General features: G+C 37.1%; 1 protein-coding gene across 1 annotated transcript in view; it reads right to left on the bottom strand.

Annotated features, from left to right (window-relative positions):
• The window catches only part of ZSWIM6 (zinc finger SWIM-type containing 6), a 179,777-nt gene that overhangs the window by 34,999 nt on the left and 130,993 nt on the right, over positions 1-13,785 (bottom strand). The window lies entirely within an intron of this gene.

Genomic DNA, 13,785 nt, shown 5'->3' with positions numbered 1-13,785 from the left:
ACTTAGCAGAGGACCTGCCCCCTAGTAAGGAACTACTGGTTCTTTTATAAAGGATGTTTAATTATTTGCTATGAATTATAATGAAAACAAATTCAATACTTTAAAATTGCTTTCCTAGCTGCAATGCCTCAAAGTATATAAATAAAGGCAATTATTAAGTCACTGGTGTGTGCATCATTCAGTTTCTGAACTATCCATGGCACATATGAGCTCTAGCTTTTCTCCATCACCCCGCTTTTACTTTCCAACACTCCACCTAATTCACATTCAGTGATTTTAGCAAAAAGACACACTTTAACATATGAGGCGAAGTAAACCAAAAGAAGGAAAGTAACCCCTCCAGGGAAGGAAAACAAAAGCATTTTTCACACAAGGTAAATGGTTCCAATCCACTTAGTGGGCTTAAACCTACTCACATCCTATCATCCTATACCTGACTAAATAGTTAGAGAATGTGGGCAGAATCTTGTTGAGGCAGAACACAAATCATCATGAAAGCCTTTTGGTTACTTCTGCATTCCACCAATAGCAAAACAAGAATCTATACTCTCAGCAAAGGTGAGTAACAAGAATTAACTGTATTCCCCATAGGCCAATCTTTTCCACCCAACATTTAGATGTACAAATTATCACTACCATTTTGTCCCATCTCATATTTTCATTGTTTTACATTTCCAACTAGAAGATTTTTTTTTAAATCAACAAGCTCTGATCTATAAAGGGCAAGATATAGATTACCGGCCATAAGACCCTGGGCGAGCACACTAAGTCTCTCTGTGATGACAGTTCCCTCATTTAAACAGTGGGGACCATAATTTCTTCCTACCTCATAGGGCTGTTTAGAACTATGTGTTTGTGCTAAACCAGCTCCAAAAGGTCCACTCCCGCAAACCACTGTGATGGAAGACTTCGATGTTGAGGAAATTGTGATGCGAAGGTGAAAATAGAATTGGAGTACTCAGACTGCACGAGATTCTCTGAACACCATGATAGTATTAAATTTTTATATTTAATAAAATAAAACAATTAAGATAGCATATTAAATAAACAAAAAACCAGTGACATTAAATACTTCTCTAAACTAGTAATAATGAGTTCTTGCATTATACAATTATAATCACACTTGCCATCCAGAAACACTGCAGTCTCTCCTTTTCCCTCAGTTTCAACAAGAGGCTTTTAAATGTGTTTTCTTTTACTGTAGACATTATTCTCTGTAGCCTCCCAGGCCCCTACCCTGGGCCCACAGGCTAAGAGTCATGTAGAGGTCGGTCTAAGATGCTTTGGGTAATTACATCCTTACCTGCTTTCACCAGAAGGTATTTCTCAAACTCATCCCCAACTCAAAAGGGTTATTTAACATTTTCTCTGTTCATGGTAACTTCATGCCAAAGGATGAAGTACTTAAAGCCTGAAATGACTATTCCTTCAGCCTCCCTCTCCCTTGGCCACCTCTCCCCTTGGTATCTTTTTAAAACACTTCTAGTCTACCATACACTCTGCCTCCCTTTTTAGTTTCAATGCCCAGGTTCCATTTTCTTCTATAGAAACTCAAAATTAACAGTTATCAGAACTTATTATTATGAGGGGAAAAACCCAGAAGTCAAACCAGGTGAAATCTGGAACAAGAATTTGAAGATGAGGAAGAATTACTGTAAAAAATTTATAAAAAATGAAGATGAATAATATTCTAGGATGGTGTTATACTATTTCTATAGATTCAATTTTGACAAACATGCAACTTAGTCCAATCAGAGGGATAAGATGAACTAAAACAGATAGAACTTCAGTTTTATACATCATTATATTTTATATTTCTGGGGACATCTGACATTTAGAGAATAACCATTAGAAGCATGAAGTACTATCAGAATCATATCTATTGTTCTGGCTATTTATTAAAAACTACCTTAAAACTTAGTGGCTTTAATACAACAATATGTCATTACATCTCACAATGCTGTAGGCCAGAAATTCCCTCCTCACCACCCCCCCCCGACTTTTGCCCTGCCCCAACATGGCCTCTCCACATGGACAGCATGGTCTTTCTCACAGCATAGCAGCCTCAGGACAGCTAGACTTCTTACACAGAAACTCAGGGCTCCAAGATTGATCATTTCAAGAGATAGGAAGTAGATGCTGCCAGTTGCTTAAGGCTTGGGCCTAGAACCTGGCCCAGCAGTATCCTCTGCCATTTTCTGCTGATCAAGCATTTATAAAAATCACCCAGATTCAAGAGTAGGGTACATAGACTTCACATCTCAATGAGAGAGTAGCAAAGAACCTGTAGCCATCTTTAATCTATCACAATTACCAAGAAAGATTATAAATCTGCTAGATTACAAAATAGAAACTAAATTATTTGCCAATGAGTATGAGAATGTTGTTAGTTAAAATAATAAAGTTCAAGTAGACTATTCAACATATGAGAAGAGCTGTAAGTTGAGCAAAAAAAAAAAAAAGTCATTACGAAAACTTAATAGTATAAAAGGTATCCCAACACACATAGCAATATTAAGTGCTGGTTTGTATGCTAATTTTTATCCCTTCAAGGAAAATCCTAACAATATCAGGTAACACATGTTAGATTTCTAATTAGATTCTACATGTAAAGTTTTTAAATGTGTCTTTAGGGTACAAAGATTGCTCCATCTAATTCAGCAAACATATTTCTAAAAGTGAATGGCATCTACATTTACCCACCTGACAATAATTGCTGCTATGTATTGAATATTTACCTCACACTAACCTTGTGCTAAATATTTTACATACATTATCATCACATTTCACAAAAAAAACCCCACTTTATAGATAAGGAAACTGAGGTTTAGAGAGAAGTAAAAAGGTAGTGATGCTACTAAAAAAGGGAGCCAGGGCCTATGTTAATATTCTTAAATATGATGGTATTTAGCCTTCCATCTAGCTATGTAGTCAGAAAGTTCTTCTGTAAGTTAGGATTTGTATGAACAACTATGTATATATGAATGCTAAGATTAATGATTTTAGTCTTTTGACAGAGTCATCAAGACATTCCTCATATTTCAGAAATATAATACAAATAGTATATTTTCTAAAATTATGAAGTATCCTCAAAGGTATAGCTAATAAACCCTGTACTTTATTTAAACCTGTGTTCTTATGTACTTAGAACATGTCTCTCCAATGTGTAAGAAAGCACATCCAACAAAAACTTATGCAGGTCCATCTAAAAAGAGCCTAATTAAACAAAAGAAAATCGCATTTTTCAGGACTGACAGGCATAGCAAATAAGTAATTTCACTGTAGATTAAAACAGCAGATAAATAATCAAAAGCTCAACTTATGATTCAAGATTGATTATTCAAGTCAGAAGAAATCTGTTTTCTCTGAAAACATTATGATTAGGTCTGTTAGAGTCAAGTCCGTGTCAGCATTTCTGGAATAATGCACATGTATGTGGCTGAATATGCTCTCTGCCCGCTGGGCTGTATTGCTGGATAGAGCATTGTGTTTGTGACTGAATATAACACTATCTATTGTTATCCCCCACAGTCAATAAAACTTGTTTTTCAGGTTCCTTCTCCTTCATGATTTTTTGTTAACATCAAATCCATTCAGCAATTAAAACAAAAGCTCCACATTTTTGTGGGGTTTTTTTGAAAAATGAATTGATTCATTAAAATAAAATCTACACAACTTTCTATAAAAGATGCACTTGGAATTTTTAATAAATGTTGCCCTTCTCACACTTCGCAGGAAGATAACTACATTTATAATGCTACTGGAGAGAGCACTGGGCAGGGACAGTGCAGAGCAGAGGAGGGCAACCAACACTACCTTCTTTAAAGGTGAATAAGAAAGGTCAGTGGCTCCTTTTCCTCTCTCAAATTCGGAAAAATGAAAGTTATCATAAATGCTAGTTCTTATGAAATAGTAGCAGACAAAGTGAAACAATGCACTTTTGGTATTCCCTGGCTTCAGCAGTTATAAAACAATTCATAATACTTATAATATTTATTTTTGTTCTCAGAGGCTATTATAAGAGTTTAGAATTTCACGCATGATCCAATTAACTAATTATACTTATTTAGAGGCCATGAAATGCCTAATTGCAGTCACAAATAGGAGATCACTGGCATAATTAGTTGTGCTAGCAAAACTATAGTCACAAAATTTCTTGGGTCAAACTACACTAAAACTGCAACCCTAATTACAGTATTGTTCTCAGTACAATGCAGTGTTAATACATCAGTCACCGCTATGTTTGGAAAGTAAGTAAGTAATGTAAAAATATTCTGCTTTAAATTTGATAATGCTAGTTTCTAATTCACAAAAACATTTCTGGGAAAATTTCGAAATAAAACCTCAGGAATACTGTAACGACACAGTTTTTGAGATTGCTCAGGTCAATCAGGGCTAAACTCTCAGCTAACTGGTACATAATTGGTTATCATTTAACCAGGCTCTGAGAAAATTCTAAAGTAAAATACCCATCTTCTTGTTGTCAAGAAAGAAAATAAACCAGGGATTCTCAATGAACTGGTACTCTGGGTATGTTCCTTCTCCTAAACCTGTGGCCCTTTATCTGATATACAGTCTTCCCAAGCATTTGATATGTCACTGCTGTCAGTCAACATGCAAGGCTCATCCAAAACAGCAGGATCTCATTAGGAGCAAGCTCCTCCACCCCTCAACCACTCTTCTCCTTCTCAAGGAAGGGAGGAAGGGAAAGAAAGAAAAAAATTAGAGAGGAGAAGAGGAAAAGGGACAATGGCAGATGGTTTATTTTGAGATACAAATGGGGCAGTCAACGGGTGGTAAGGTGAGGGAATGTGAATTGTGGGAACCTGCAAGGACATTTTCCATTTGGTCTGCACTGGCTGCTTAATTAAGCCTTCTTCATAAACAGTCCCACGGTTTGTTCAACAGTCCTGGCTCCAAAACTATATAAATCTCTTTCTGAAAAGGTTCAACTGACACACAGTAGTGATTTATAATAGTGGCTCATTCATTTTAATACATAAAATGTATTAGTTCTATGGTCAAAATTTTCTGAAACATATCCTACATTATATAACGTCATTTCTATAGTTGTCTTATGCTGTCTTGGGTTGCTTTTTATTTTTTCTATTTCCTGACCAGACTTGAAGTTCCCCAATGGCAGTGCCTACCTCAGGGCACTATAAACAGTAGGTTCCTGTAAACTTATCTACTATTGAGGTAAGGCACTCAACTGTCTACCATCCATATTTACGTATATGTGCTTTCCTGAGCAGTTTATACAATGACCCTCCTTTCATTTGCCATGGAGAACCAATTTAGGACAAAAGATAATCAAGAGCCTACTAAAAAATAACAAATTTACCAATGGTTATTATTATAGAGTACTGATGGTCAGGTAAACATATTAACACTATACTTGTATTAGAATCCCAAGAAAACAGGTTTGCAATATTCTGTAAGATTAGAACTAAAATTGTATTCATAAAAACAATTCCTTAATGCACTGACTTTTCTGTGGAGTTCAGAAAGAACCTATGATGGGTGTTGGGTTTCTTGGAGAACAGAATGTTTCATTTTGCTCTAATTCATTCTATTACTGAATTAAACTTTGATGTATTGGTCTTGACAAGTGCTTCATGCTGATTGTATTGTGTATGATAGTATAATCACTCCCCATGCATTTCCCACTGGCTGGCTGATTAATGCAATAGATTACCTGCAGCATTGATGGCAAGGGGGAATCATTGCCCTTCTGTACTCTAAACTGTTTGCATTTCAGTCTGCGTGTGTGTGTGTTCATGTGCACACAGGTATGAACATCGTACACACGGGCAGAGAAGGCTGGATAAAGAAGTGTAGGAAAAGACAAAATTGAAGACTCAGTGAAGACTGATGCCTTTTAAGCATTGTTCTTAGTACACCGAAAATATTTACTATTTAATGCTTCCAAACAGGGTCAAGCATAATACTTCAATTATTCATTCACAAATACTTACTGAGCATCAACTATATGCCAGCCACATTTTTTGCCTTACAAGAAAAATAACTTTAAAATTTGTTACTTTCAGTACTCTAAGTAGTGGAAGGGAAGGGAAAAGGGACAGTGTGTGAAATTATCAAATGGGCACTAATACAAAGATAAAAAGAGTACTAAAAAAATGGCTATGAAATTAGTTTAAATGTCCCAATAAAGATAGCAACTGACAATTAAAGACTATTAAATACAGTGAGTGGTTTAATGGTTTCAAAACAAACAAACCTCTTGGATTACTTGGTCTACATAGGACCCTAATGTTTAGCAAAGAACATCTTCTAACGTATGATCAATCTTGTTTTGGTGAACAGGCTGTTGGATATAGTAATCTCATCTTGAAATGGCAGGGAGAAGGCGAGATATACTTTTGTGCTCTTGGTAGCATTTTGAAAGCATTCTTCCTAGCAGGATTTTCTCTCAGTTCCAAGCCTGTATTTGACCCAAGTGCCTTTGTTTGGAAGTCTTGCATCCAACTCTTAGCCCTTGCTCATCCACAGGGTAAGATTGGCTTCCAATCTAATTCCTGCCTTATGAATGCTTCTCTCTCTCTTCTCCAGGTTTGCTGAAGCCAATTTTGAAATTTACTAATGTCCCCTAGAATGAAAGGGGCCAGGATCATGACCTAGAGTCAACAAGTTCCAGCTGGTCATAGCTCAAAATCACAGAGATTTGGCTATTTCAAAGGTTATCTTTGTAGCAAAAAAGCACAGAAAGTTGAGTGAGTTAGCCACATTTCAGACAACTACTATCACTACCCCTGGCTATTCTGTCACCAGATCAAAGCCTGAGAAAATAGCCCTAAAACCAGTTATTAACTCAGTCGAGAAAGTTAATATCAGAGGCATTGGCATTTCACTATACAGAGTCCTATTCTTATTTCAATTTTGGAATTTTAAAATAAAACAATGTTATGCAATTTTCAGGCAAGTTTTAGCAGCCTCACAAAAATTCACTTGCTGCAAATCACCAGCTTTCCTTCCCCTAAAGTATTTAAGAAAATATTATTTATATACATAAAAAAGTCATTCTTTGTTATATCTCTAGCGAGAGTGGCTATTTAAAAGCCTATTGAAGATAGTGATTATCAAGCATGTATTTTTAATATCAGAATCCTTTGTTCCAGAAAAATCTTAATGAGAAGCCTGATATTAGACATGGTGAAAGTCACACTGCTCTAAGTGAGAAGGATCTCTCCTCCTTCCCCTCTGCCCCAGGGCTTCTGCAGGCCAGTGCCTGAACACCTTGGGCTCTCCTCCCCCTCATGAGCCTACCTCAGCTTGAATTAGCTGTGGCAACATTTGTAAAGCACCTTGCTTGGTGCTGGCACACATGGACAGCAGCCTGAGGAGTTGCTCCAGTCCTCCCTTAGCTTCCACTTCTTTCATTCTAGCTCCTGGCATCCCTGATTCCCGGTGAAGCCCCTGGGAATCCCAGATGGCCTAAAATGAGGCTTCTCTGACCTCGTTAATTTTTGTAAGCTGCCACTTCAGGGTAAGAAATGGTGAAAGAAAATTTTCCCCAGCTTGTCTTTCTTTATTTTCACTCTCCCTCTCTCCCTCCACCCTACCACGATAGTACTCTCTAGATCCACAGTTTAGCAAGGAGACTTTTTCAGCCAGATTTCCCTTTGGTGGATATTTCTTGAAGGCAAGTGCAATTAGTACTAGCTCTTAAGAATTTGGAAAAGTAGGAAAAGAACTTTTCTAAAAATTTTGTGAGGAAGAAAAGAACACATCTACCAATGCTATGACATTCCTATTAGCCACTAATGTGAGAGGAGTATCTACTGCCAATGGACTCATGTTATAAATAGAAAGATAACAAAAAAGTCTGTAACTAGAACCCAATGCTTGGTACAAATAATACTACCAGCACACTACATACATAATACAGTAACACTAAAGTGTACTACAATGAACCATAGGCATTTAACTCCTAATCAAATCTCCATGGTCTATATTTAGAATAGAGTTTTATAAAAACACACAATAGGGTGATCTTCAAGTATTGTTACAAATTATCTTGTTCTAAACCTAAATAATTTAGAAATGAATGCCATTAAAACTTTCCAGTTGGTTAGATAAAAGGATCAAGTGAACCATAAAGACCTCTTTTAATCCTAAGAATCTACAATTTCCTATTAATGCATATTTTAAATTTTTTTCTCTTTATTTCCACTCTTCCCCATACAGGGTATATTGAATGGATAATTAAACCCCAGCAGCTGTAGTCAAGAGAAGGATGGTTTCTAGTAATACACAGGAAGTATTTACCATAGGTTTACTCACTGTACAGAAATATGCATTCTCTATTTTGGTTAACTTCTGATCCAAACTAGAAATTACTGTGCCTACTTAAAGAAGCAGAGAATAAACCCCTCTTCCCACCCCCATAGCAGGGCAGAGCTCAGAGGCTTATAACCCAAGAATACAGAGCTCTTAGTTATTTTTTTTTTAATTTCAGAATATTATGGGGGTACAAACAGTTTGGTCACATAAATTGCCGTTGTAAGAGACAGAAAGCAGTAGGACCGCACAGAGAAAGAAACCAGGCCCCAGTAATGAGGATCCAGAAGCAGACGGGCCTCCTGAGAACAGTGCTGGAGGGAAGTAAAGCCTCCTGAGCAATACAATTGACAAAGCCTCTGTATTTAGAGGGAGCTATGAACAGTTCGGGCAGAAGCAGATATTGAGACTGGAGTACACAACTGCATTACAGAACAGGACAGCTCATGTGTAAGAGGGGTCTGCAGAGCCTACAGACTGCATGAGATAAATAAGTGTTGGCAACTGTGTTGTCATTATTAGGGCCTGGTACAGGCCAGGGCAAAGACAGTGAGCTGAGGGTCTTTACCAGCTCCTTATCAAGGGGACTAGAAAAGGGGATCAAAACTTTATTGTAACCCATGTAAAGCATGTAATATCTGTATTTATGATAAGCTTAAGTTTATGATATAATACAATTTCTCAATCAATAGCATGTATTTGTCTACTCTACATCAATGTATTTGTTTTCTCAAGAAATCTGAAGTTAGTGAATCCCTGTAAACACGGGTGCAGATGGGTGACTAGACTAGGTAAGCTCAGCTGACTACTGCAATAAGGATTGTGAGACCATGGGTAGGCAGACCAGGCTAGGCAGCTTTTACAGGTTTTACTGGTACCTACAGGAGCTTCACTTTGCCCCTGTACTGCTCTGAGTAGAGAGACAGCCTGGCAAAGAGATACTTAACAACTTCTTAAAATAAGGTGAGGAAGTTCTTTGGTTTGGTGGTTAAATTTTTGAAGTCACTGACACCTGAGATCAAACTCCTGCTCTGCTACTGTGACCTGAGGCAAGTTATCAAGAGTCCTTAAGCCTCAGTTTTCTAGGCTGTAAAATTAGGGCTAATAAGTATACCTATCTCACAGGGTTGTTTTAGGGATTAAAATAACACATGCATTAAGTGCTTAGCATAGTGCCTGACAAATAAATGTTGGCAACTGTGTTATCATTAGTAGCGAGACCAAAACTGGAAATAAAACAAGGCACAAATCTAGGTCCTATGATGCTGATCTGCTGCCTCCCTCTCCTCCCCTTTTAAGTAACAATAAAGAACAGCAAGGTTGAGTTGCAAATCTTAAAGACAACATTTTTGATAATGAATTTGACTGTTCTAACTTATCCTTTAGAATCTTATTTCTGTGTACAAAGACCCAAACACTCTCCTAAAATTACTAAGAGTTTCATTTTGAATGTGTGACTTAAGCATTATCGGGTCTCCTAATGTTTGCATCTCTCTACTTCCTCCTTACTACCAGTACCATCACCAACACTAAAATCAAATAAGTAATACATCTGTTTCTCTGGACATAGCAAGTGCTTAGTACATACTGATAGGCCACAATAAGACTTCTGGAAAGAAGATGAACGATACGGCACCAACAGTGGGGCATAGTGGTAGAGCTGCATTCTGTCTGTGCCCAGGAAGACAAGTTGGTAGATAACAAGCAATCTCTGATATGTGGTTCATTAGGATTACATGCCATACTCACTGCTATCTGGAAGTTTCCACGTCTGTACTGACATCTTTTTGCTGCAAGAGAGCTCTGGGAATTGCTGTTTTCTCCACAGCACTAGCAAAGAGGTACTAATACAGCAAACTACTTTGGTATGCTTTCTAGTTCTCAAAAAGAAGTTACTCCTTCCATTCATCAATCACCATCAGCTTTAAAATGTGGCAAGCTTCAGTTAGTTTGAATTTACCACAGAAACTAAGTAAGGAGCTCAAAACAGTGGGGAGAGTTATTAAGCCTATTGTTTTCAGAGATGTAAGATGGCATTCCCCAGAAATTTCTCCACAATTGCCTTAATCCTTTAGAATCTTATTTCTGTGTACAAAGACCCAAAGGCTGTCCTATATTACTGAGAGTTTCATTTTGATTGTGTGACTTAAGCATATGCTTTCCTTCTTATTCAAGAATAATGTGGGTGGGTACAGAAGAATCACTACTTGTGACTGGGATGGGAGATGGGACAGCATCTGGGTCCATGGAAATGGACTCAGGTAATTTTGAGCATTTTGCAATAAATGTGGTCCCAATGGGTGGGCTGAATTCCCTACTGCTGAACATAGATTCACCCTAATTCCAAGTGCCCTGAATCTATATATCACTCAATCTAGCAACCTACCAAGGAACGTCACAGCTGTTGCTTGATAATAAGTGATCTACCTTACAATAAAATGCAAACTAGAAGGAAAGATCTAACTCTGGCTATTTCTGTTCACACAGAGTTAGGTCTCCAGATAGGAAGCTGTGAAAAGAACTCTGAGAGATACCACCTTGTTCTTGTGAACTGAGTAAGCAGAACTCAGTGCAGCAGGGCCCTTGCAGTAGCAGCCCATCCTCTCCTTAAGAAACAGGATTTATATACTAGAAAGCATAGCACATGACTCAGCTCAGAGAGAAAATGTTTAAAATTTGGGGGAAAACATTATGTAATACTTGAAAATGAAAATTTAAGAATCTTTCCCTGTGATAAAACTGTAATTAAATGTTACTTAACTGTTTCCTCTAATGACATCTATTTTAATTAGGTTTTAATAGACTGGCACCCACAACCTATAGTTTTATGAAGCAAAGTAAAATTACAGTCTAGGAAGACATTTAAGGAAAGAGACCCATCAACACAGATGAGAGGTTACAATATGATCCTCTTATCCCTAAAGACCCCCACAGTAACTAAGTGTGCTGAACAGACAGCCATTAGGGCTAACAGTAGGTGTGCTCGCCACCAATCAGCACTGGGTTGTTCTTTGAAATCCAAGGGTTATTTCTGTGATCTGCTCTCCAGAAAATTTGCATGTCACTGAATAAAGGAAGCAACTGAAGAGGTGTATGTTCTATAGCTTCTACTAAATATGCAGCCTCTATCAAAAGTGCAACCTCTACCATTGCAAGGGGACTTTCTGTTATAAGATTTTAATACACACTTTTTCTCATAGCTGATTATGGTACATTATTCATGTTGAGAACACTGCCTTATGTTGGGAAAATGAACATCATGTAAAGAAAGTAAAATTAATATTTGAAAAACTGACTCATGTGCAAGATAAATGTTCTGCAAATGAGATGCACTAAACAGGATCTTAATAGTATGCATCTGTATCTATTTCATACTACATTATGAAAATCAGGGAGTAAATCACAAAAATTAACTCAGACCAAATGAATATCATAGGCACTTATATTATAAAAGAAGAACTGAGAATAATCAGTCCCTTTGTTAGCTGGAGACTTGGGGGGGGGGGCACGATTGGGCCTGTTGCTACCACAAATAAGTTCGCATACATTTACTTGAAAGAGAGAAAAAGTTAAAATGAGTACCTTATTTTTAAAACTAATTTTGAAACGTCAACACTGTTAAATTTTCATAAAGCACATGTAATCAGAAAATTGTAAATCTTAGGGAGGGGGATATCTGGTCCTGTGAAAGAGATTTTGTAATCTTCTGGCCAACAATCTGATGGATCCAAATCCCTTTGCCAAGAAGCAGAGTTACTTGGCTAAGATACTCTCACTTGTACACTTTCATCAGATTAAGGCTTTCATGCCAGAACCTTTTTTTTACTGGTGTATTGGCCACTGCCAGAAATGGACCCATCGAATCCACTGGTGCTAAGGAGTTAAGCATCTGAGATTTAATTTAACAGTTTCAGCTTTATTAAGCTGTCACAGAGCGGCCCCACTTTGATAACAGTAGCTGCTCCAATTATGGCTTGGTTTAGGGTTGACAAGTATAATGATTCATTCGTGGCACATGAGAAGCAATAAAAGGTTGTTTTGCATTACAGCTTTAAAAATGTGGGCACTTTTTTCATTTAATTTGTCACTTAGCTTTTGCTAAGAGGACATTTAAATTGCAGTAAAAGGCAAATGGGGCTTTTAGTTTAAATGTAATCCCCATATTTAAATGATCTGTAATGGCGCAGTGTTGGAGTGGGAACACTATTGTCTCACAGTGGGTCCTGATGGTGACATGTGACATTTGTATTCAGGTCCTGTATTATCCATGTGGCTAAAGGGCTTCCAATTTCATTTCACAGCCAGAAGCCTGCAGAAAACACCAATTAACTTGCAGATCCCATTTGCCGACAAAACTCAGCCTCTTCTCAATGTCTGGCATCTGGCAGTGCTCAGCATTTAATTCCAAAGCAGAGCCTTGAAGCAATGTGAGCCCTATGTAAGGGCACAAAGTCAAATTCCCCCATTTTATTAAGAAGCAAAAGCCTTTCCTTTTGTAATCCAGAAGCAAGGTTTAGTTAATTTTTTGGTGAATGAATATTAAGATGTGATAGTTACTGTTACTTCTACAAGAGATTCTTCACAGAACTTAGAGCCCATTAAAATGGCAAGTGATCTCTGCTTACCATCAGAGTACATAGAAGAATTTCTAGCAGTCTTGTAATGGGGCACCGGGGAGATGAACTAAAATCAAAGAACTTGTATAAAGCCTGGCCCTTAATTAGAAAATAGTCCATCAGAGGGTAAAACTAGAATCAGCTGGTGGAAACTTCCACCTCATGAGAATTTATACTTTTGATTGAGGGTTAAGGTACATAATTTTGAAAACCAACTTGGAAAAGTAAAATGTGACTATGAATTAAATGTGAACACTGCAAATTTTATTTGACTGTATTACTCATGCTTTTTTGGTAACCAAAAAATTTAGTTGGTGTTTTCTTCCTAACCAGTTATTTGTAATTCTAAGTTTCTCTAAGTACCAAAGCTCTTTAAGTTTTACTCATTTAATATTAATCCAATACTTTTTCCTTAAATAATCCCCTTCATTACAGTTTTTTAATGCTAGTCATTTTTACTTTTATAAACCAGCTAGTCAATTCAACATGCATTAATACTACAGAGTTATAAAATGGAAGAGGGTTTACTTGAAAAAGTAAACAATTCAGTATTCTATAAAAATATTAGTTTAAAACATGCATTACACTGTGTTCTCTAACCATCACATTGTGCCCCCAAGTATCATTCCAATACATTGAAACTATCTACTGTAGTCATAGGACTGATTTAAATTTTGATTGAGGAAAAAGGCCACTACCATTATTTCAGGAGTGCTAAGGAAGTACCAAGATTAAGTTATTACAATATACTTAAGATAAAATGCCAGGGAAAAGGGTTAACAATATCTAAGAGTAGTCAAGTAGCAGACATATACAAAAAAAATCAAGAGTTTCTGTCCACAGCCAAGTTTTTGAATGCACATCCTAC

The sequence above is a fragment of the Microcebus murinus genome, chromosome 11 (assembly GCF_040939455.1).
Source record: "Microcebus murinus isolate Inina chromosome 11, M.murinus_Inina_mat1.0, whole genome shotgun sequence".
In the NCBI taxonomy this organism is placed as follows: Eukaryota; Metazoa; Chordata; class Mammalia; order Primates; family Cheirogaleidae; genus Microcebus; species Microcebus murinus.
Note: the sequence above shows the minus strand (reverse complement) of the source record. Positions and strands in the feature narration are given on the sequence as shown.